This window comes from Rhipicephalus microplus, chromosome 4 (genome assembly GCF_043290135.1).
Source record: "Rhipicephalus microplus isolate Deutch F79 chromosome 4, USDA_Rmic, whole genome shotgun sequence".
NCBI lineage: Eukaryota > Metazoa > Arthropoda > Arachnida > Ixodida > Ixodidae > Rhipicephalus > Rhipicephalus microplus.
Genome location: NC_134703.1, coordinates 10251691 through 10275465, shown reverse-complemented (window position 1 = coordinate 10275465; position 23775 = coordinate 10251691). Strand labels below are relative to the sequence as shown.

Below are 23775 nucleotides of genomic sequence, written 5' to 3'. Positions count from 1 at the left end.
GTGCTGCTGAGGGGTGTTGCCACTGGTTGTGCTAGAAGGGAGTCTGTGGTCACGCATGTGCGAGGAGAAGGAGTGAAAGCGTCAGGGTCTGGACATATCCTGGGGACACCTTTGGAATCAGGTCGAAGGTACTCCGGAGCAAAATACACAAGACAACGACAGAAAGGCATGCGGCTTGAACTCACTCGGAAAGAAAATAAAGAGGGGTGGGGCACTCAACAATTCTTTCTCTTTTTTTTTTCCTGCTTGCTCCTTGAACTTGGCACAACAACGACCACACGAACTTTTGAAACGGGCCATTCCCACTGGTATTTTTTTTATTTATTATGGCATTTGCGGTCTTGCCAGCACATCGGAAATAAAGCGTTAGCTGTCATACAAGAAACAGAACCTCTCCTTTTTATTTACCTGCTGCCGTAGGGCATACTTGTGCCAATAAAAAAAAGGCATACACGGTGGAGGAAACCAAAGTGAGTTGTTCGACACGAAACGGCTTTGAAAAAAATTAGACCCTGAGGGCATTCTGAAGCTTTGCAGTGCGACAGTTGTCCAGTGAGCCTTAGAGTGTCAGAAAGGGCAGGATAAACCAGTGACAGCGCTACCTGACAAACTGAAAATGTTAACCAATCTGAGAAAGTATACTCGCTGGATTTGACTTAATGTGCGCAATTTACCCTTGACAAAAAATGAATGATGCTAATGCTGAACAACTCGCTTTTCATTACCGCATTATCGTCCAAGAGTGTTGTAGAAAAGACGGACGGAGCAACGATAAACGAAGGGGCCATAAATGATCCGCTTAATTCAATCGAGACGTTTCTTGTACCGAAGCTATGACCCACATTCGAGGCACGAAGTAATAAAAGTCATCGTGCTAACTTTGATCAAGTGGATGTCTATGACAGGTGCTGTAATCTATCCATGACAAGCATACTCGGTTTTATCTTCAATTTGAACACGGCCGTTACAACTGGAATTCTTTTGAAAACATGCGTCGGAGTCTCTAGACTACCGTGGAGGTTGTCCAGGTGCTCCAACCTAATAACCTAATGATGAGGGTGCGACCGCTTTGTAAAGAAATCAGCCAATTAGAATAATCTTCTTCCATAGAGGCGAGAAAATTTCGATGCGTATAGCACAATAGTTTTAGGCATAATTTCGCGGACATTAATTTCACGTTCCAGCAGCACGATTTCACTGCGTAATCTTACTGTACCGGAAACTATTCGCCAACGTCGCTGATTGTGTAAACAGACAAAACAACTAGTTGGTGTTGCCAAATGAATCTCTGCATCTCAAACTGTCGCACATACTTGATGAATGTTCAAGAAGCTAAAGGTTATGCGCATCTTGTGAGCTTATTATGCACTCATCACCGCGTATTAACATTATCATGGATGTCGTTGGTGAGCGCGTTAATTCGTCCACCGTGGTGCATGGTGAGTGGATATGTGTGTAAAAAATCACCTTTTTTCCCACTCATTAAAATGTCGGTGGCCATCTACAATCACTACCGCTATTGCTACTGCTACTATAACGACGACGACGAAAACAACATGAACAACGTGAAAGAACACACATTATAGGTGCGGGGACGGTACACATATAGCAGCATCCAAGTTTTTCTTTCCTCCTCTGTGAGAATATTTCGAAGACAATAACCGCGAATTCTGAACTCGAGGCCGACTTCTTTATAGTGAACTGTCTATTTCCCTTTTACATCGATCAGCAATTTCCTGTAGCGTACATGTGAAGTTTTGTCAGGCTTTCTAAGTAACTGAAATCAAATTATAGGGCGAATTGTTGGTATCAGCATTATCAGTGATTACGACGACTCCAATTTCTTTTTTTTTTTTTGCCACGGGAAGGAGAGCAGTTCCAATACCGTGCACTTCATTGTGACCCCAAAATGGTCATGTAAGCCTCGTTAAAAACAACAAACCTTGAAACACCTTCAGGCAGACACCCTGAAGATGAAAAGTTTTTAGTATGTCTAAGCTGTTTTTTTTTAACCCGTAAATATTCTGGCTGCGTCCGCTCATTCTCAGTGTCGTATAGCCTAGCGGGAATCGAAAGATAGTCACAGTGAATTGAAATATGTGATGAACTTCCTAGTCTCAACAATGAGACATTTGCTTGGCTCCGCACTTTTTTATATTACTTCGGTGTCCCTTGTAAGGGTACGGAAGACCACCAGGAACGCCCTGAATTTTCACCAGCATGACATAACTCTGTGAAACACAAAACAGGATGAACTCAAGGAAAGGTTGTGATTTTACAAAGCAACTGTGGCAAGTCGCGACATTAATCAGGAAGGTTTATTTATTAAACAGGCATAGGGTAGCTTAAAAAGATTGATTGATTGATGTATAATAATAATAATAATATTACTTTATTCTGGCATGTGTACACAACAGTTACATGCCACCGAGATGAGGCAAAAGAGAACAGACGAAACTGTTTCCCGACTAGGCCTACATCCCGGCTCGTAAAAAAAAAAAAAGAGTGAGACATATACTCGTGTAAACAGTTTCGTGAACAAAAAAACAAAAAAAAAAACAAAAACATGGACAGTGGTGAGGAAAGCGAAAAACATCCAGTACAGCACAATTCATCAGCACCACTGTAGAGAAGTCATGGAATTTCAAGCAATTTCGCTATAGAAGTACGAAAACCTAAAAACACCATTTCATGTTGATATGTCCATCAGAATAAATTTGTGAATAGATTTAATGAATGAAGGGGTGCAATAGTATTCATCATAATTCAGAATTCCAGTGGAGCTAACAATGTGTGTAGCTTAACAATTGAAATGCAGTGAAGTACAACCTGGTGAACAAAAGTATGCATCGCAAGTGGCAAAACATATTGCATCAAGCACTTCATCCTGGATCGAAGAGTAATCTTACTTTCTTTTTAAAATGATATACAGATCTGCTTATCTGTGATAATTCTACTACAGAAGGAAAGCTGTTACATATATCTACTATTTGATGGTCAAGTATTTGGGTACCATAATTTGTTCTAGATCGTGCTGAAACAAGTGACGTCCTTCGTAACTTGTATTCAATGTGACGAGTAAGGTACATATTGCTGAATGAAGCAAAATCTTGTTTTATACGATTATAAATAAGAACCATCACTTTAAGTTTATAGCATTCAGTGAAACACAATACACGAAAAACAGAAAATAAATTGCTATGTCTATGTCTATCTGGCCTTTTAGTTATTAGCTGCAATGCTTTTTGTTGCATGGTAATTAATTTTTGTGCATTGGTCCTATTACATGTGCCCCAAACTAAGTTGCAGTATGTGAGGTGCGAATGAACGAGAGAAAAGTATAGCTGCTTTGCCACCAAATGTGGAAGAAGATGGTTAATACGGCTTATAACACCAATGGATCGAGCCATTTTCAGTTTTACATCACTCACGTGATCAGACCAGCTCAAGTCATTGCGGAAGTGTACGCCCAGAAACTTGCAGCTACTGGTACATGTTATTTCTGAATTACCAAAATAGAGTTTTGGGTTGTTGTGTATTGCTTTGTTTTTAGCACGGAATAAAATGAAATTAGTTTTTTTCACGTTTTACCTCAGCTGATTTACCCTCAGCCATCCCTCTAATTCTTCAAGCCAAATATTCTCTCTCTGCTCAAGCTCTTTTAGGTTGGGACCAGAAAAGAAGATGTTAGTGTCATCGGCATATAGGATAATGTTCGAAGATGAAGGAATGTTTACAATATCATTTATGTACAAAGTAAATAGAAGGGGTCCTAATATTGATCCCTGAGGTACTCCATATTTTATTGTTCCGTTGTTAGAGCGAGTGTCGTTATGTAGCTTTGTGTATTGTTGACGTGCAGTCAGGTAGCTTTTCATAAGGCTTCTTGCAATGCCACGAATTCCATAAATTTCTAGTTTTGCTAAGAGAATGTCATGTTGAACCGAATAAAACGCTTTACTGAAGTCGAGAAATAGTCCGATAGTAAAACGTTTCATTTCAGTGTTTCGAATTAAGACATTTTTTATATAAAGCAATGCGGTTTCAGTAGATTTTTCAGGTTGAAAACCGTATTGATGATCACTTATCACATTATTTGCGGAAAGGAAGCCGAAGAAACGTGTATAAATTATTTTTTCAGCAACCGTAGAAAAAACTGGCAGAACTGAAATTAGCCGGTAATTACCGAATTCTGTTTTATTTCCACCTTTAAAGACAACAGTAACACGTGCTATCTTTAATCTATCTGGGAACACGCCAGTAGCCAACATCTGATTGCATATATAGGTCAGTGGTTCTATAAGGCAACTAATGCAATTCTTAATTGGCCATGGTGAGATGTCATCATCACTGTAACTAGCAAAGACGACGATACAGCATGATGGCCAGAACAAGAAGTGATATCGGTTTATTCAGTCACTGATTATATAAGCGCACGATAGCGCGCCGTGAGTATCTGCGCATGTCCGATGTGCAGTCGTGATGCAATAGCCTTGCCGGATACATCCTTTCAGTTAACAACGAAAATACATACCCACCAAAACGGCGGTAAGTACATGACATTTCAAAAAATGATATACACTTGGTTAAAGTCCTTGTCATAATGAAGACGCTGTGGTGGCTTCACGGTTCGAGTCGGCCTTCTCAAAGCTGGCGTCGGTGGTGAAGTTGACTGACGCACCACGGGAGGCGAAGGGTCGCCCGACGTCGGAACTTCGCGACGTCGGCCATTGGCTGGCGAGGTTGAAGTTGCCACCGTCGGATGGCCACCAACGTTGTTGTCCGCTGAGCTGGTATCAATGTCGTCGTCGCTTTCCTCGATGAACCGTTCGCCAGTTTGAAGTAGGTGACGACGGTTGCGCCTTAACAGCTTCTGGTCCTCCGTTTTGATAAGGTAGGACCTTGAATATGGCGAACCCACCACTTGAGCTTTCCGGGACCATGCAGCGTCTCTGAGCCTCACGACGTCACCCTTCTGCAGAGGAGGCAAAGGTCTTCCCCCTTGGGCCTGGCTGTGCTTTTTAACGTCGGTTGCGGTCACCGTACTGAAGTCCGGGAGGTTGGCGCGAAGGCGCCTTCCTTGCAGTAGTTCACCAGTGGATCGCCCGTCCTCCAGTGGGGTAGAGCGGTAGGCCAGCAGGCCCAGCCAGAAGTCGTCGCCCGAATCTGCAGTTTTTTTAAGATGCGCTTCACAACCTGCACACCTTTTTCCGCAAGCCCGTTTGACTGCGGATAATGAGGGCTTGAAGTGACGTGCGTGAAGTCGTATCTCCTTGAAAACAAAAAAATTCCTGGCTGGAAAATTGTGGGCCGTTATCAGTGCATACTTCGACGGGCACGCCAAATCTGGGAAAAATAGCGCTTAGTGCTGCGATGGTTGATTGCGCCGACATGTCAGGTAGTTTCTGAACTTCCGGAAAGTTTGATAAGGCGTCAAAGACAACGATGTACGAGTCCCCCGCAAACGAAAAAATATCAGCTGCAACTCTGTGCCATGCACAACCTGGCACGGGCCGCATTTGAAGCGGTTCCTTGGGCTTTTTGTAAGCATACTTGCGGCATGTAGGACAAAGTTGCCCCATGGAAGCAATCTCAGCGTTAAGCCCCGGCCAAAACACGAGACGTCTGGCCCTTTCTTCGCATTTTTGCATGCCGAGGTGACCTGCATGGATTTTTTCAAGCATATGTTTTCGCATGCTTTTCGGAATAACAACCTTCGACGCCTTTAAAAGTATTTCGTTGACAAATGAGAGTTCTTGCTCAAAAGGCTTTAGTTCACCTTGTACTGGAAGTGGAAGCCCCGCCGACAAACTTGCGATCACCGACTGTAGGTAGCGGTCACGAGCCGTTGCCGCTTGCAGTTCTTTCTGCGTGGCTTCTGTGACACGGTAACCTAGAAGCTGGATTGCGTGAACTCCAAGTCGGTAGTAGCACCAGCGTCGTCTTAGTTGTCAGCAGTTGACCGGGACAACATGTCAGCAAGAACAAGGTGCGTCCCAGGAATATACTGCAAAACAAAATCATACTTGAACAACCTCAAAAAGAACCGTTGAAGGCGAGGTGCCATGTCACTAATTTCCTTTTGAGCAACTGACAAGAGTGGCTTGTGGTCCGTTTCAATTGTGACTTTCTGGCCGTAGACGAACTGGTGAAATTTTTCGCATCCAAAGCAAATTCCTAGGGCCTCCTTTTCTATCTGTGCGTACAGTTTTTCTACCTTAGTCAGTACTCGAGATGCGTAAGCTACGGGCCGCCACTCGTTATTGTGACGTTGCAGAAGGGCGGCACCGACGCCGTCCTTCGATGCATCGCAAGACAACCTTGTTCCCCGTCGTGGGTATGCGAGCACATGAGCGGTGGTCAGAATTTGCGTGACGCTTTTCCACTCTTTGGCGTGGTTATCTGTCCACTCAAACTCAGAACTGGCCTTGATAAGAGTTCTTAACAGGGCCATTCTTTCAGATAGCTGCGGCACGAACTTTCTAAAGTAATTCAACACACCCAGCATACGTTGAACATTGGCCTTGCATGTTGGCACTGGCATTTGAACCAAACTTTTTACGAGCCCTGGATTTGGGGATATGCCGTTCGCACTTATGATATCACCCAGAAACCGTAGCTCTTTTACGCCAAACTTGCACTTGTGCAGATTAAACGTTAATCCAGCTGTTTCAGCAGTTTTGAGGACTGCTACCAGGCGCTCATCATGCTCTTCCTTTGTTGAGCCCCAGACCACGATATCATCTATATATATGAGCACGCCTGGCAGACCGTCAAATATCTGACAACGTGCCTGCTGAAACACCTCGGGTGCAGATGAGATGCCAAAAGGTAGCCTTAGAAAACGGTATCTGCCAAAAGGCGACGAGATCGTACAGATCTTTGATGTTGTCTTGTCTAAGGGCACCTGATGAAAGCCAGCGTTTGCATCCAAACAGCTAAAATAAGTAGCACCGGTTAGCCGTGCTTCCAAGTCCTCGCGTCTGGGTAAAGGGAAATGCTGCCTCTTGATATACTTGTTCACTCTTCTGGGGTCCATGCAAACCCTTAGAGCACCGTCTTTTTTTTTCACCAGTACCAGAGGGCTTACCCAGTCGGTTGGCTCATTTTATTTGACGATGATGCCCCCCCCGGATCATTCGCTCTAGTTCCTTCTTCAGACGTTCCTGAAGTGCAAGTGGAACCCGGCGAGCAGGCTGAACGACCGGGACCGCGTCTGGATTCAGGACCATTCTGTACTGCGTTTTCAAGCAGCCGAGCCCTTGGAACAGGTGCCTGAAATCTTTCAAAAGTGCATACTCAGACGAGGCATTGACAGCGTCCACCGTACGTCGAACCAATCCAAGCGTTTCACTGGCATCGAGCCCGAGGATGGCTTGGCGCCCATTCTTTACGATGAAGAACTTCACGCTTATTTCGGTGGTTCCGACAGACACTTTCTGTGACGTTGTTCCATAACTTGAAATAACGCCCCCGTTGTAGGCGCGCAACACTGACCCGGTAGGTTGCAACGCTTCTTTAGATCCAAGCTTACGGTACGTTGTAAATGGAAGTAAGCTTGCCTGCGAACCGGTGTCCACTTTGAACGTCACTTCTCCGCCATTTACTCGAGCCTTGATTGTCCAGTCTTTCTTGCGACAATTTTCGGAGCCGATTTCGAGAATCTCAAAGTCATTCTCAACGAGATTAGCTACTTCGCTAACAGCGGTAGACTTCTGGCAACAACTTGCAAAGTGGTTGTATTTGCGGCAAGAATGACAATTTACCATACGCGGGGCATTGCTTAGGTTTATGTTTGCGGTTGCACTTCCTGCAGCAAATATCTTGATTATCGCGACTCTGCTTTTTTTCCGCTGCTGCCGTTTTTTCGTCACCGTTTCGCCACTTGAAACTGCGTCAATGCTGTCTTCTGTCCTATTCCAAACTAGGCTCCTTAGTGCCGCTGCTTCTGCCGCTTTACACATTTCCTCGGCTTTTAGTAGCGTCAAGCCTCTCTCGGCAAGAATTCTTTCACGCAGCTTTGGGTCGTTCGTACCAAACACAATTTGGTCTCTAATCAGCGAGTCGTGCTGATCCCCAAAGTTGCACTGTGTCGCCTGCTTCTTTAAGTACCGCGCAAACTTCTCAAAAGGTTCTTTCTCCGCCTGGCTTCGTGTACGAAAAACATATCTTTCGTGAATTTCATTGCTCACCTCGGAGAAGTAGGCGTCGAACTTCCGCACTACCGTGTCGTAAGATTCCTTGCTTTCTCCGGGCCCGTACTGAAAGTTGTTGAAGATGTCGAGCACTTCGTCTCCCGCGAAGCTCAGCAAGAGCGCCACTTTCGAGGAGTCACTTCTCGGGGACTTCTCGGCTGCCGTTGCTTGCAGAAAAAGCTCGAACCTTTGCTTGAAGCGCTTCCGATTTTCAGACAAGTTGCCCGATAGGCGCAATGGCTCCGGCGGCTTCAGTAGGTCCATGGCGATTCCGCGCCGTTGCTGCCGTGCTTCGGTCCGCGGTGGCCCCTTCTGACACCATGTAACTAGCAAGGACGACGATACAGCATGATGGCCAGAACACGTAGTCGAGAGTTCGACGGAATGCCGTCTGGTCAGGTAAAGGCATTGTTGAATAAAACAGGTCACTGACCAATGTCAACCAAAACAATGACGTTTCGGGACCCGTACGGATCCCTTGTTCACAGTGGAATGACGGCTGAGCAACAGGTTCTTATGTAACGTTGAGCGCATGACGCAAAGTCCGGGAGTACACGTGGTTTAGTGTGCCAGATGATCTATTGATTGTGTTACTTGTCTGAATGATTAGTGATTCGAGGTTCAGTCTGGTTGTAAAATTCTTCTCCGTGGCCATGATGCGTGCGTTGTCCCAGCTTATCTCGTGGCCCGTCTTCTCGGCATGCTCTGCGAGTGCATTTGTCACTGTGTGGCCCTTGGCGACGTCATTCTTGTGTTGCATCAGACGTCTGCAGTAATTTCCACTCGTGCCAATGTACACTGATTCGCAACCGGCGCATGGTATCTTGTAGACCACACCAGGAAAGTGTTGCCGAGGGAGAGGATCCTTCACATTTAGCAACTCAGCCTTAAGCTTGCTTGCTGGAACATGCGCGATCTGTACACCACGTTTTCTGAATAGACGGGCTAGAGCTTCGCTTATATTTCGAATATAAGGAATCGATGCACGCTTTTGCGTAGACGATGTGTTATGCATGGCTTGACTAGTTGACTGCAGTTTATGCATGACGGATTTAGTTGTTTTTCTAATAAAAATCTTGGGGTATCCATTCCTGATCAGGTCATCTTCAATGATCCGGAGCTCCTCCTGCAGGCTTCCTTCATCGGAACAAGTGCGAATCGCTCGTTGAACTAAAGACCGAATCACTGAGCGTTTGTGGGCTACCGGGTGGACTGACTCATAGTCGAAGTATCTACCGGAGTGTGTTGGCTTTCGGTACACAGCGAAGGCGAGGCCTGTGGGAGTACGTTTTACAACTGCATCCAAGAAAGGGAGGCAACCGTCTTTTTCTTCTTCCACAGTAAACTTGATGGAAGTCTCGACGCCATTTAGGCAGTCAAGGAAAGCTTGGACGTCTTTCTTTTTTATCACGCAGAAGCAGTCGTCGACGTATCTCAGAAAAACCTTGGGTCTTGGCTGAAATGTTCCCAATGCTTTCTGCTCAATTGCTTCCATTGTGATATTCGCAGTTGTGACCGAAATCGACGCTCCCATTGCGGTACCGAAAACTTGCCTGTAGAATTCACCCTTGTACGAGAAGTAAGTGTTGGATAGGCAAAACCGTAACAAGGTGCACAGCTCGGTGACGTCGAACGGTGTGCGATCGGCCAATGTCATGTCCTTGTGAAGCAAGGACACGACATTACAGCCTCTCATGTACAGCCTCTCAAAGTATCTTCACGGCATCCTGGCTCCCCTTGCAGGCAAGACTGAAACTAACCTCCGGAACACCAATGACTTAAGCAAAATGAAGAGTATCACTGTGGATGTCGACGAAATACTGGTTTCATTTGATGTCTGCTCCCTCTTCACAAGTGTTCCCGTCGACCTTGCTGTAGACACCTCCAGACAATTGCTTCACAAGGACATGACATTGGCCGATCGCACACCGTTCGACGTCACCGAGCTGTGCACCTTGTTACGGTTTTGCCTATCCAACACTTACTTCTCGTAAAAGGGTGAATTCTACAGGCAAGTTTTCGGTACCGCAATGGGAGCGTCGATTTCGGTCACAACTGCGAATATCACAATGGAAGCAATTGAGCAGAAAGCATTGGGAACATTTCAGCCGAGACCCAAGGTTTTTCCGAGATACGTCGACGACTGCTTCTGCGTGATAAAGAAAAAAGACGTCCAAGCTTTCCTTGACTGCCTAAATGGCGTCGAGACTTCCATCAAGTTTACTGTGGAAGAAGAAAAAGACGGTTGCCTCCCTTTCTTGGATGCAGTTGTAAAACGTACTCCCACAGGCCTCGCCTTCGCTGTGTACCGAAAGCCAACACACTCCGGTAGATACTTCGACTATGAGTCAGTCCACCCGGTAGCCCACAAACGCTCAGTGATTCGGTCTTTAGTTCAACGAGCGATTCGCACTTGTTCCGATGAAGGAAGCCTGCAGGAGGAGCTCCAGACCATTGAAGATGACCTGATCAGGAATGGATACCCCAAGATTTTTATTAGAAAAACAACTAAATCCGTCATGCATAAACTGCAGTCAACTAGTCAAGCCATGCATAACACATCGTCTACGCAAAAGCGTGCATCGATTCCTTATATTCGAAATATAAGCGAAGCTCTAGCCCGTCTATTCAGAAAACGTGGTGTACAGATCGCGCATGTTCCAGCAAGCAAGCTTAAGGCTGAGTTGCTAAATGTGAAGGATCCTCTCCCTCGGCAACACTTTCCTGGTGTGGTCTACAAGATACCATGCGCCGGTTGCGAATCAGTGTACATTGGCACGAGTGGAAATTACTGCAGACGTCTGATGCAACACAAGAATGACGTCGCCAAGGGCCACACAGTGACAAATGCACTCGCAGAGCATGCCGAGAAGACGGGCCACGAGATAAGCTGGGACAACGCACGCATCATGGCCACGGAGAAGAATTTTACAACCAGACTGAACCTCGAATCACTAATCATTCAGACAAGTAACACAATCAATAGATCATCTGGCACACTAAACCACGTGTACTCCCGGACTTTGCGTCATGCGCTCAACGTTACATAAGAACCTGTTGCTCAGCCGTCATTCCATTGTGAACAAGGGATCCGTACGGGTCCCGAAACGTCATTGTTTTGGTTGATATTGGTCAGTGACCTGTTTTATTCAACATGGCCAGAACAAGAAGTGATATCGGTTTATTCAGTCGCTGATTGTATAGGCGCACGATAGCGCGCCGTGAGTATCTGCGCATGTCCGATGCGTAGTCGTGATGCAATAGTCTTGCCGGATACAATCACCAGGAGCACAAGTATTTTTTAGAGAATTAATAATGGTTGTGATTTCTGCTTCTGTTGTTGGCGTCACAAATATCGAGTCATAGTTAGGAATCTGAATGCATGACGTAAGAGAGGTAAGGGAATTAGGCAAGGGAATTGAGCCGGCATATTTAGCAGCTTCCAGGAAGTGTTCATTGAATTTTTCGGCTAATGCAACACCGTCATAGATAATACCCTTAACCAGCATTTCGACGGGTGTTGTGTTAGCTTTGCTGCCGATGAGAGTTTTAATTCCTTCCCAGATCTGCTTAGGATTGTTACCTATGTTTTAAAACCTTTTTCTGTAAAATGACGACTTTGCTTTTTTTAGATCAGCATTTAGCACATTACGAAACGTTTTGTATTCAGCTAATATCTCAGAACTTCTCGTTTTAAGGAATTTAGCGAACATCAAGTTTTTTTCTTTTATTCTCATAAAAAGAGCCTTGTTTATCCAATCTTTACGGGCATTTCTTTATCTTCTAATTCCCATAACAGGAAAAGCGACATTATAATGGTCAATAACCTTTATAATAAAATTTTCGTACGCTTCATTTGGATCGGTTTCATTGTAGAGGTCTGTCCAATCGGTTGTTTTCAGCAACTCACAGAAAACAGCGATATTATTGAAATCATTCGTTCTACGTGAATGGATAGGGGTTGTTCGTTTATTACTTAAAGGGACAAATACAAGGAACGGCAAGTGGTCACTCAGACCAGACGAAAACACTCCGGAAAAAACCGCGTCTCGAGAAAAGTTCGTGTAGCAAAGATCTATTATTGTTTCTGTTGATTTGTTTACTCGTGCTGGGGACTCAATCATATTTGTACAGCCATACAGTAGCATTATTTCTGTTAAGGCCGCTTGAATCCGAGATCTACCCATAACATCAATATTAAAATCACCAAGTACAATAACACGCCATTTATGTGAATTAGCATTATCTAAACATGTCTCAATAAACTGAAGAAAGGCTTCTGTGTTACCTTGAGGTGGGCTGTACAGCGCAATGATAAAAATGTTCCGGTGTAACAGGCTAACACATTCGAAATCTTCGAAAACGCCCGTATAATCAGTCGGGATGTCAAAAGATAAGTTTTGACGCGTCTATAGTCACACCCCCAACTCGTTTTTCTTTCCTGAATTGAGTTACATGTTTGTAGCCAGTAAATTGAATGACGTCTTCCTCCGAGCGGAACCACGTCTCGGTAAAAGCAAGAAAATCAAAAGTGTAGTTGATCTGCTTCATTTCAGCTTCGACTTCCTCTCCCTTGTTTCTTGAACTTTGCGCATTTAAGTGATAAAAGGACAGGCTATTGTTTGTACTGTATCCAGAGGTTTTTAACACTTCTAGGAATGAATCAGTAGAAAATTGGGCCATTTTTCTCTAACTTCTTTTCTGGCGAAACGCACAGTCTGTTCTAGATAATTTTGTCTAAGTCGCTTTCATTGTTGATGTTGATGGCGCGAGTACTTGGTTCCTTTCGAGCAAATATCTTCCCTTCCTTCGTCCAGACAAAACGGTAGTGTGCTTCCGCAGCTTTTGTCTTTGCGAGCCACAATAACCTCTTGTTTTGCGCTGTTCAGTTGTCAAAAAACTTAACATCCTTTATGGATTGCTTCAGAGTGCCACGCTTCGCAATCCACAGCGCTTTTGTGGACTGTTTGCAAAATCTGATGAGCACGACCGGGGTTCTGTCTGACCTTAAGGCAATGCGATGCAGCCCATCTACATCATTCTTTGTGAGCACCGGCAAATCAAGCCTTCTTGCCAGTTCATTCACTTTTTCCATCAAATCTTCACATTCAGTTTCAGGCAAGCCATGTATTTCCATGTTTGATTCATATATGTGGGGTTTAACGTCCCAAAACCACTGATGATTATGAGAGACGCCATGTATTTCCATGTTTTGTTTTCTGCTATATTGATTTAGGGCGTTCAGCTCCGTGCGCAGCACAGCAATCGTTTGCTTGTTATTAGCTACTTCGAGCGTATCAACTGTCTTTTGTAGGGCTTCGATTTGCTTGTCATGTTTATTTGAGGCTTCTATAAGCTTATCTTAAGTGTCAGACATGTGTTGCACAGATATCTCAATGTTGCTCACTGCATCTTTAAGACTCGTTATCTCATCGACCGTAACTGTAAGCGCAGCAAGCGCTCTGCTTATGTCCGCCAACTGCCTGCTCATAGCAATGAATGCATTGCCATCCTGCCGTCGAGCAGTGGCAGCGCTTCGAGACGCTATTAAGCGACATGTCTGACACTTCATACTCGCCCTCGCTTCAACGTCTTTGGATTTGTACGTACGCTCGCCGACGCCTGAGCACTTTCCGAGGTGATAACGCAGACCACATTCTGCACATTTCATGCATTCTTCATCTGTCAGTATCTCCTCAAAACATGCTAGACACGTTTCGCCAGGGTCGTTGCTCATGGCGTAAGCACGGGCTGCACACTTACAATAGTTCCAAGGCGATAGTGCACAGGAAGTTTCCTTAGAGTGCTAGTAAACGCGATACATAAGGAACACCTGCTTGTTCAGTAAACGCGCTACACAAGCTCAGCAACACTCTCTCAGCAAACGCGTTACACAAAGAACACTTGCTCGGGCAGTAGAGCAGCAGCAAAATATAGCAATGGGTACAAGCGCGGAAAAATATTTTGCAGAACAGCAAAACTAACCTGCGAAAGTGCGCAAAATTTCTCAGATGCTGCTCCTGTGTATCCGCCGCCGCCACCACTGCCCGAGTGTGATCACCGGTGTGCAGTAGGCGTTTATAGCTGATTAGATGGGGTAGCAGCAGGTCACGTGGTGCGTTGACGCTTGAATATGTTGTTCTGAAGTGTCGTCGTATTTCCTTGTGCGGGACCCTTGCGTCAGTGGATTCCACGGTGGAAACCTGGGATGGGTGGGTAGCCCGGACTTCGTCGGCGCGTCGCAGTTCCGAGCTTCGATCTCCAGTTGGCACTGCGAAAGTGAGCAAAATTTCTCAGATGCTGCTCCTGTGTATCCGCCGCCGCCACCACTGGGCGAGTGTTATATGAGGTTTAACGTCCCCAAACCATCATATGATTATGAGAGACGCCGTAGTGGAGGGCTCCGGAAATTTCGACCACCTGGGGTTCTTTAACGTGCACCCAAATCTGAGCACACGGGCCTACATTTCCGCCTCCATCGGAAATGCAGCCACCGCAGCCGGGATTCGAACCCGCGACCTGCGGGTCAGCAGCCTAGCCTAAAAAGAGATGCACAATACTTGTTAGATGTGCTAAATATGAACGCCAGACTCTATTATAATACTTTTAAAGAACGGTGAATGTTCTGATTAAAACACGTCCAAAGAGTGTCTATTTCACTACAGTATGGTTGTTCCTACTAAAATTACGCTTGGATGTTGCGCGCCTGAATATTTGATGACAGCACATACATGGACGGTCAGCTTTAATCAGCGGTGCAGCTCGAAAAGGATGGATGTAACGTGGGGAACGATAAAACCACAGCTAGCACCTCCGTTCGTAAACTCTTAAACTCATTATCGGCACACTCTACTGGGGCACCCTCATCGCATTCGAAAAAAAAAAATCAGAAACCCTTGACCTTCGCTTTTAACAGCTGAACGGGATAGACATCGGAGTCTTCCCAGTCGGCACTGCGAAAAATGTCACCACCAGTGCACCAATCGGCGCGCCAACCATAAGTGGGTAGTGCAAAAAAAAAAAAAAAGAGCCGTCCGCGCCGTCCACAAACGAACGTGCACAGGCACTCCTGCTTCGTTTGTCTTCAGGCACGGCTTATTGAACGTTAGTGACCTGGCAAGCTTCTTTGGTCAATACAACCTCACTTCAGAAAAGTAGAAACCTCATTAAAGCGAACTGTGGGTACAACGCAAAAGATGTTTCAGTTATGTCGGTGTGCTGTAATTTAAGTGCAAGCGAGAATTGTATGACATCGAGTTGCAGGCAAGCACTTCGGCAGCGCGTTATTTAATACCTAAATGCCTTGAACTTGGGCATACACATGCTGCCAAAGCGATAAAGTACGTACAAGAGCAATCTATCTTACTATCAGGGGTATGAAGCTCGCTTGATCCGGCATGAATAGCCCTGACGATTTTCGTCGTTGCAGTTGCATTCTCTATCAATCTCTCGCTTCCCGTGCTTGTGTGAGCTGTTGCTAGAGTGTTCTGATGACGGTTTTCTTCCGTTTGCATATACTACGAATGGGGATGCACGCGTGTACACTTTCTCAGTGAACAACGAAAAGCAAAACCGAGGCTTTGGAGGTGGCTCCGGCAATCGTCAACGGCAAGAAAAGCCTGTTTGTGGTAGCAATAACTTTGCAATTAATCTGTGTGACGTATGTGTTCGCATTTCCAGGTGAAAGCCAGTACTTAGAGCCTTCAAAGCCCTACATGCGTAATGCTGTTTTGTGGCGATGACTTCGGATTATTGGCGGTCGCGGCGCGTTCGATGTTTGTCGCGCGCGCCACCTGTCTATACCGTTGCACGGCACGCACCAAGGTCAGAGACCCTGTTAAGCTTCATAATCAAAGTTACCACGGTTCTCTGTCAAGGCTACTCAGAACAATAACAGGAGGCCTACATCATCACACTTTCTCGTGCGACCGGCTGTGGAGAACGCGAGTCATTCGCTTACCGAACCAGTTCGCGACGGTCCGTATACAACACTCGCGCCATTCTGCTTTGCGAAAGCTGCGGAAATCAACAAAACTGAAGTAATTTACATCCGTGGCAATTAAGAACGCAACAGTAGCGTCGACTGGTGTATTTTTAATGACGATAGTTTTTCTTGGGGTACTTCCACGCAAAAATTTGGTCTGTCTGTCTGTACATTTGTCTGTCTACCTTAACGATACCCCCAAACAGTACCAAGAGATACCCCTAATGGCCAACCTAATCCGCAGTGCTCATCAATATTGGTCAAGTTTCAGCGTTCATGCTTGTGCAACTGCTAATTAAAAATCAATTATTGCGCATATCTGAGGCCACATAACAACACGTCAATATATTGTATGCGCGGATTTACACTAGAGAAGGCACACATAAGTGATTCTAAGGACCGTAGCGTTTATCATGCTGCGTTGATAGTGTAACGCGATGCTCAAAAAGGCAAGCATGTGTTTCAAACGTTTTGCTAAGACGACACGGTGGTGGCACCTGGCCGCCGCTTTGCGTTCTACATGTCGTGTGTTGGGTTCTTTATGTTAATTCCTGCCACCGAGAAATCGTCTTCGTGGCATAAGAAACGAAACCATATGGTGAGGGAAAAACAGTCCTTTGGGATCAGTCAAAGCAAATGTGGTTAAGACGTTACAGATGATACGGGAAAGGAAACTGCTGATTACATAAACAGATTGCTCGATAGTCCTGATTAAACTATGCTAATCACGTTAGTGTCCGGAGAAAAAAAAATGGCAGAATATCCACGGAGTGAATGATAAAGAGTGGGGCGAAGCATCCGTCCGCCCATTCGTTCTTGCTTCCGTTTGTCCATGCGTCCGTCTGAATGACCGTCCGTGCGTCCATCCGCCCGTCCGTGCGTCCATCCGCCCGTCCGTGCGTGCGTCTGTTCGTGCGTCCGCACGTCCATCTGTGTGTCTGTCCTTGCGTCAGTCCATGCGTCCATCCATGCATCTGTCTGGTGTCCGTTCGTCCATCTAGTCGACCCTCCAAGGACCACCCTCACATCTTTTCATCATATATTTCCCATATAGAAGCACTGCCATTCAGTGTACATTCCAAGGACTAAAGGAGAGATGGTACACGCACGCTTTCTTACGCCTTGCGCTCCGCACCTACTTCCCACTTTTAACCACCTCGAGTTCATGCTATATACTTGTTCACTGTATTCATGACACTGCGGCCCAACGCTCGCTGAACCTTGCTAAAACCAAGGAGGTTACGCCCAGCGAGTGTAACGTAGCAACCCTTTCTTGTCAGATAGTGCTCAATGTACATGACAATGGCTGCTAATGGGGAATGAGAGATAGCTGAATTCGGCTTTTACTTTGTTACGGCTTGCGCTTCGTATCTACTTCCCACCTTTAATCACCTCGAGTTCATGGTATATACTAGTCCACTGTATTCATGGCACTGCGGCTCAATGCTCGGTAAACCTTTCTAAAACCAAGGAAGTTTTCTAAAACCAAGCAGGCGTCGTTCTTGCCAAATAACGAGGTCGTCCCCAGGTCCACAGGCTCAGGTCCGAAACCCACCAGCCTTGATAGCCCCCGAACAGCTTAGCTCGCCCGTCTTCCTCCGGCGTTACACGCGCCAGTCACCCACCTTCCTCATTTTTTTCCTTGCTTTTCTTTTAAAGGGGAGGCATTTCTTAGCGAACTTAGGTGACTTTGCACGCATCTATTTACCTATCTAGCCGCCTATGACCTCTAGCTCTCCTGGCCGTTTTGATAATGGGATCGATACTAAACTTGGTATGGCATAACATGACTGTAAGAAGAACATATTTGACTAGTCATAACATGAAAATCACGACATGGATGTCATGAATGTCGTGATTTACATTTCATGGTCCTGCAGCTCTTGCAGTGGTTTCGTTCACATGGCATGTTGCGAAACTAGTATGGTGTGACATGATTGCATGGCGAACACAAGCGACAGACCCTAACATGAAAATCATGACATTCGTGTCGTGTAACAACATAACTACATGCCACGCTCATGATGCGCTCGTGGCCATTTCGCTAGTGTCAGATACCAAATTTGACATTACGGTACGTGAATTAATACGAAGGTATGTGACTGGTGCAAACATGATAATCATCAGAGGCGTGTTATGTATCAACATGACTACATGTCACGCTCATGATGCGCTGGCGGTCGTTTCGCTAGCTTCACTTGGTATATACCAAGTTTGGTACGAAGGGACGTGAATGGATGACGAAGGTAGGATATACTGTTGCAAACATGATAAACACGAGATGCGTGTACTGTAACAACATGACTACATGCTACGCTCGTTATGCGCTCGCGGCCGTTTCGCTAGCTTCACATGTACCACGCTCTGTATTACGCGACGCGAACCAATGACATAGGTAAATGACACATCCAAACATGACAATCATGACATGCGTGTCAAGTAACAACATAACTACATGCCACACTCATGATGCGCTCGCAGCGGTTTCGCTAGCTTCACGTATGCGAAATTTTGTATTACGTGACGTCAGTGGATGGCAAAGGTATGTGACGAGTGCAAACATGATAATCATGAGATCCGCGTCATGTGAGGACACGACTACATGCCACAGTCAAGGCACCAATACATTTCGACGTGACGCCGTGCGTGTGCTCAGCGGCGTTCATTTCGTCGGGTCACGCCGGCGTTGCCACGCCGGGCACCGGTCCTACCATATACTCACAGGCGCGTCCCGCACTGCGCTGCTTTGACGCATGCGAGTTTCAGCGTGTCCGGCGTCCCTCCGTCACGAAAAGAGGGAGGCGCTGTGTTGTCTCGGTAACGCATCTGCACGAAATGCAGCATGTCGCATTTCGTACCGGTTGCCGTCGGGTGGCGCCGACGGACGCTGATCGCGCCGGTCGCGCCGGTCGCGCCTGACGTTAGACTATATATAGAGTGCTCGCGCTTTGCTAACGTAGCGTCACTGTGCCCAGCGTGCGCGCGCGTCAATGCTGCATTGGAGTATATTGGGCCTTTCATGATGCGTTCGCGGCCGTTTTGCTAGCTCCACATATACCAAATTTGGTGTTACGTGACGTCAATGGATGACGAAAGTATATGACTGGAGCAAACATGATAATCCTGACACGCGTGTGATGTAAGAACATGAGAACATACCACGCTCGTAGCGTGCTCGCGGTCGTTTCGCTTGCTCCACATATACTAAATTTGGTATCACGTGACGTGATTAGATGACGAAGGTAAATGACATATTCAAACATGATACTCATCACACGGAAGTCATGTATGGCATCATTTACCTCAACCCCGTAACGTTGGGCTGATTTTTAAAATGACATATCAAGCTTTCTCATTCGTGCTTCGCATATCGTCGATTCCCGCTGTACGTGGGATTCGTATAACGCGTTCGATGCTCTACCACTGAGCTATCATGACAACTGTATGTGGGGTCTGCCATTTTTTTTTTCGTCTGACGCCTTTTTCGGTTTCTGTTTCGCTTCACTTCACTTTCACTGGCAACACACCAGTTTAGTCCTACAGCTGTGTCCATAATGTCCACTACTCATCACGTAAAGCCCCCCCCCCCCCCCCTCGAAGAAAAGTTTTTTTTTTTTTTTTGAAGAAAAGAGTAGCGAATTGTGATAAGAACACAAACACATCTACTGATGTAATACCTGACGGCTTTTTTTTTCCTACTCAGATAATCTGCTCCAACGTTCTCTTATCCTTTTATGTACTCAACGTGATAGGAATATTCCGATTGGTAAAGCTCCATCACACAACTCTGCTATTCAAATGTCTTGCTTCAGTTAGGTGTAACAACGGTTGGTGATCAGTTTGTATCACGAAAGTGGTTCCATAATTTGGTATTACGGGACGTGAATGGATGACGAAGGTATCTCACAGGTGCAAACATAATACTCATGAAATGCGTGTCATGTAACAACATGACTACACGCCATGTTCATGGTGTGCTCACGGCCGTTGCATTAGGTTCACATATACCAAATTTGGTATTACATGACGCGAACAGACGACGAAGGTAAATGACACGTGCAAACATTATAATCATGAGATACGTGTCATGTAAGAACATGACTACATGCCACGCTCATGATGCGCTCGTCGCCGTTTCACTAGCTTCACATGTACCAAATTTGTTGTTACGTGACGTGAACGGATGTCGAAAGTATATAACTGGTCAAAACATGATAATCATGACATGCAAGTCGTGTAAGAATTTGACAACATACCCCGCTCATGATGCGCTCGTGGCTGTTTCGCTAGCTTCGCATATACCGAATTCGGTATTACGTGACGTTAATGGACGATGGAGGTAAATGACGTGCCTAAACATGATAATCATCAAATGCGTGTCATGTGAAACATGATTACATCCTACGCTCATAGCGTGCTCGGGGCCGTTTCGCTAGCTCCACATATACCAAATCTGGTATCACGTGACGTGGATGGACGACGAAGATGAAGGACACGTCCAAACATGATAATCATAATATACGTGTCATGTGAAAAATGAATACATGCTACGCTCATGGCGTGCTCGAGGCCGTTTCGCAAGCTCCACGTGTCATGTCAAGTGATGCTAAATTTTGAATGACGTGACGGGATAGACGACGAAGGTAAAAGACACGTCCAAACATAATAATCATGGCATGGAAGTCATGTACGGCATAATTTGCGTCCGCCTCGTAAAGCTCTGCTCTAATTGAAGTGACATATCAACCTTCCTCAATCGCGCTTCGCATGTCATCGATTCCCACAATAACTGGAATCTGTCTTTTTTTTAACGCTCGTAAGTCACTTTGACTTCATTCATATCTTTCAGCGAGCTCAAAATAAAAGCATAGTTTTTGTACATTGCATTTAGCCTAAATACAGGGGATATTACGGAGCGCCGCATTCCGCCAACAAGTTGGAAGTTGACCAGCGAAGCGAAATGGTTAGTGCAATAAAACGTGCACTTACGACTGCAGGCCATGCATGCCTCTCTTCTGACTGCTGCAGTTTACCGGTACCGTCTGAACGATGCTGATTCTCGACGAATTTTCTTAATTTTGACGTATCGAAAAGCGTACGCGTGTATTCGTGTCGATATCCTTGTTTCATCGCACTGATTTAACCTGCAATATCCGAGGGCGTTGTGTCCGACTTTTGCATGCCTCTACAGCCCTTGCGCGGCCTCCTGGCAGCGGCTCTGGGAAACGATCTGTAGGGTGACATTAAATCAATCAATCAATCTGATATTTATTGACAAGCCAAAGAAAAGATTACAAGATATCTGGACCGTTAGCATACATTGGCTAGTGATCGGTCCATATCGGAGTACATAAAAGTAGCTTAGCAGAGCATATTTAGTAATAAACACATATATACACAATTATTTATACATATAACTATTCACATACGCACATACATACTACATACATAAGCGCGTGTACATATATGCATTTTCACAACATACCCAAATAAACATACTTGTTTCATCATCATCGTCATATATAATAAGTGACTGGGTAAAAGCACTAATTAGCGCAGGAGAAAGTGCAAAAAAAGCCAATTTATATGTCTGGATGCAGCAAGCAAAATAATTTCACACTATGCTTAAAATTTCTTGCCACTTTAATTTCTAAGGGTAGTCGGTTCCAAACTTTAGTCCCATGAAATTTCAATAAGCGTTTTCCATATAAGTTATAGCTTGTAGGTAAGTTAAAATTGCCATTCGATGCGTGTCTAGTTTTTCGCGATGGTATTGTAAATAGAGTGGAGGAGAGGGGAAAGCTAGATTACAGACGTCGTCAGTTTTTTTCGTGGCACCATCGGAAGTATAGTGTGGGTGGCACGACCAATAAATTTATTTTAAAGTCTGGGTCTGTAAGCGCGATGCCCGCAACCAGCAGCAGTATTTTTTTTTCCCGCTTCCCATCGCTGAAACGCGACAATCAGCGCCTCGAAGCGTGCGTCAGGGCTGTGAGGCGCCAAAAGGAAGACGAGGCAGTTCGTGGCGGCGTTCAACTCTGCAAAACAGTGCGAAAAGCGGTTCATCAAAGGTGTGCGTTCTAGCTAAATGAATATGTTACGTTTCCTGCAGGGCGTGGAACAAGTGTGCGCTTTGTGTCTAGATGTCTCGTCGCTCAGCAGTGCAGTAGCGATAACACTCTAGCTACGGCTTATTTATAAGATATATTTTCATAATTTGTTTAGGAACGATGACAGCAAAATATAGTTAAGTGCGGCTTGGTTTACGACGGTTTCAACGTAACTACGCTGTTCATTTTGACGTCTTCTATGTTTCAGAAAAGAGTCGCTGTAAATTGTCCGCTTGAACAGAATAAATGTGCGAAACGGAGTAGCTTTGTCACCTGCCATTCACAAACATTTAGTGGTTCATTTCTGTTGTCAAAGCACAATCGTTGTTCGGTGAAAAAGCTATATATATATATATATATATATATATATATATATATATATATATATATATATATATATATATATATATATATATATATATATATATATATATATATATATATATATATATATATATATATATATATATATATATATATATATATATATATATATATATATATATATATATATATATATATCTGCGTGTGTTGACGTGACTGCCGCGGGTCGTTTCATAAAACTTGCGATATTTCAACGCGTGCGCATGCTTGTCACCGTATTGCGATGTTCACGGATATTTAAGGTTCACCGTCCAGCTTACCCAGGCACCATCATTTCGGTTAAAAGAGACTGGAACGTACATGGCTCGGGACAGGTGCTGCGTTTGATTGGTGCCAGCTAGACGTTCTGCTGTGCTAAAATGATGCAACACGCGTGTCGTACAATCATGTCCACTCAACGTCAACGAGCAGGCCAGTAAACACTGTGGACCCTAGACGTGAGTTATACGCACGCCGTACACCTGAAAGCACGTCATTCAGTAAAATAATTCCTCCATGTCCCCATAGTAAAAAGCTGGTGCAAAAGCAGGCCAAAGCAGGGGCCCAGCAGTTCATACATTTGTATGAATACAACAGTAAAGAAAAATTATTATATTCACCTGACCAGCCAGCAGTAGGCCACTACGTCACCTGTGGTCCTCGCCACGAGTGTGTGCACTATGCACCATGTAGTAGTGACTCTTAATCGACTGAAGCCAAATGCTACTTAGAAGTACGCATGTGGACGTGGCATTCAACTCATTGAAGACGATTTTGCGCACGCACATCCCATCGCAGGATATCTGCCCTTTTGTGGTTTGCCGGGAGAACCGGCTGCGAACCAGTTGCCGCTATGACGGCTGTCAACTGCTTCTTGCGTGACATTTTCATTGATGCTGGCCTATTCTTCCATCTGTTCATAGAAAATAAGCCGCCGAGGATAAAAATACTTCCACGTGGCTTTATGTTACAACACACACAACACTCAGACAGGACAATCGGCAGATGCGCCGCCGCCACGACCAGTGCTAAGAAGTGGCGGTGGTGGCAAAAGCTCGCCGCGATGCCCCACGATTTGTTTCTGGAAGTGTCCGCGAGAGGGCGGCACACAGATGTGCAAAGG

The 23775-nt window shown here is 45.2% G+C and overlaps 1 long non-coding RNA gene across 1 annotated transcript in view; it reads right to left on the bottom strand.

The window, feature by feature from the left end:
* The window catches only part of LOC142814164 (uncharacterized), a 65355-nt gene extending 49706 nt beyond the window's left edge, over positions 1-15649 (bottom strand). Inside the window, exon 1 of the long non-coding RNA XR_012894827.1 lies at positions 14181-15649. This is a non-coding gene — a long non-coding RNA (uncharacterized LOC142814164). The remainder of the gene's footprint in view (positions 1-14180) is intronic.
* Between the last annotated feature and the right edge of the window lie 8126 nt (positions 15650-23775).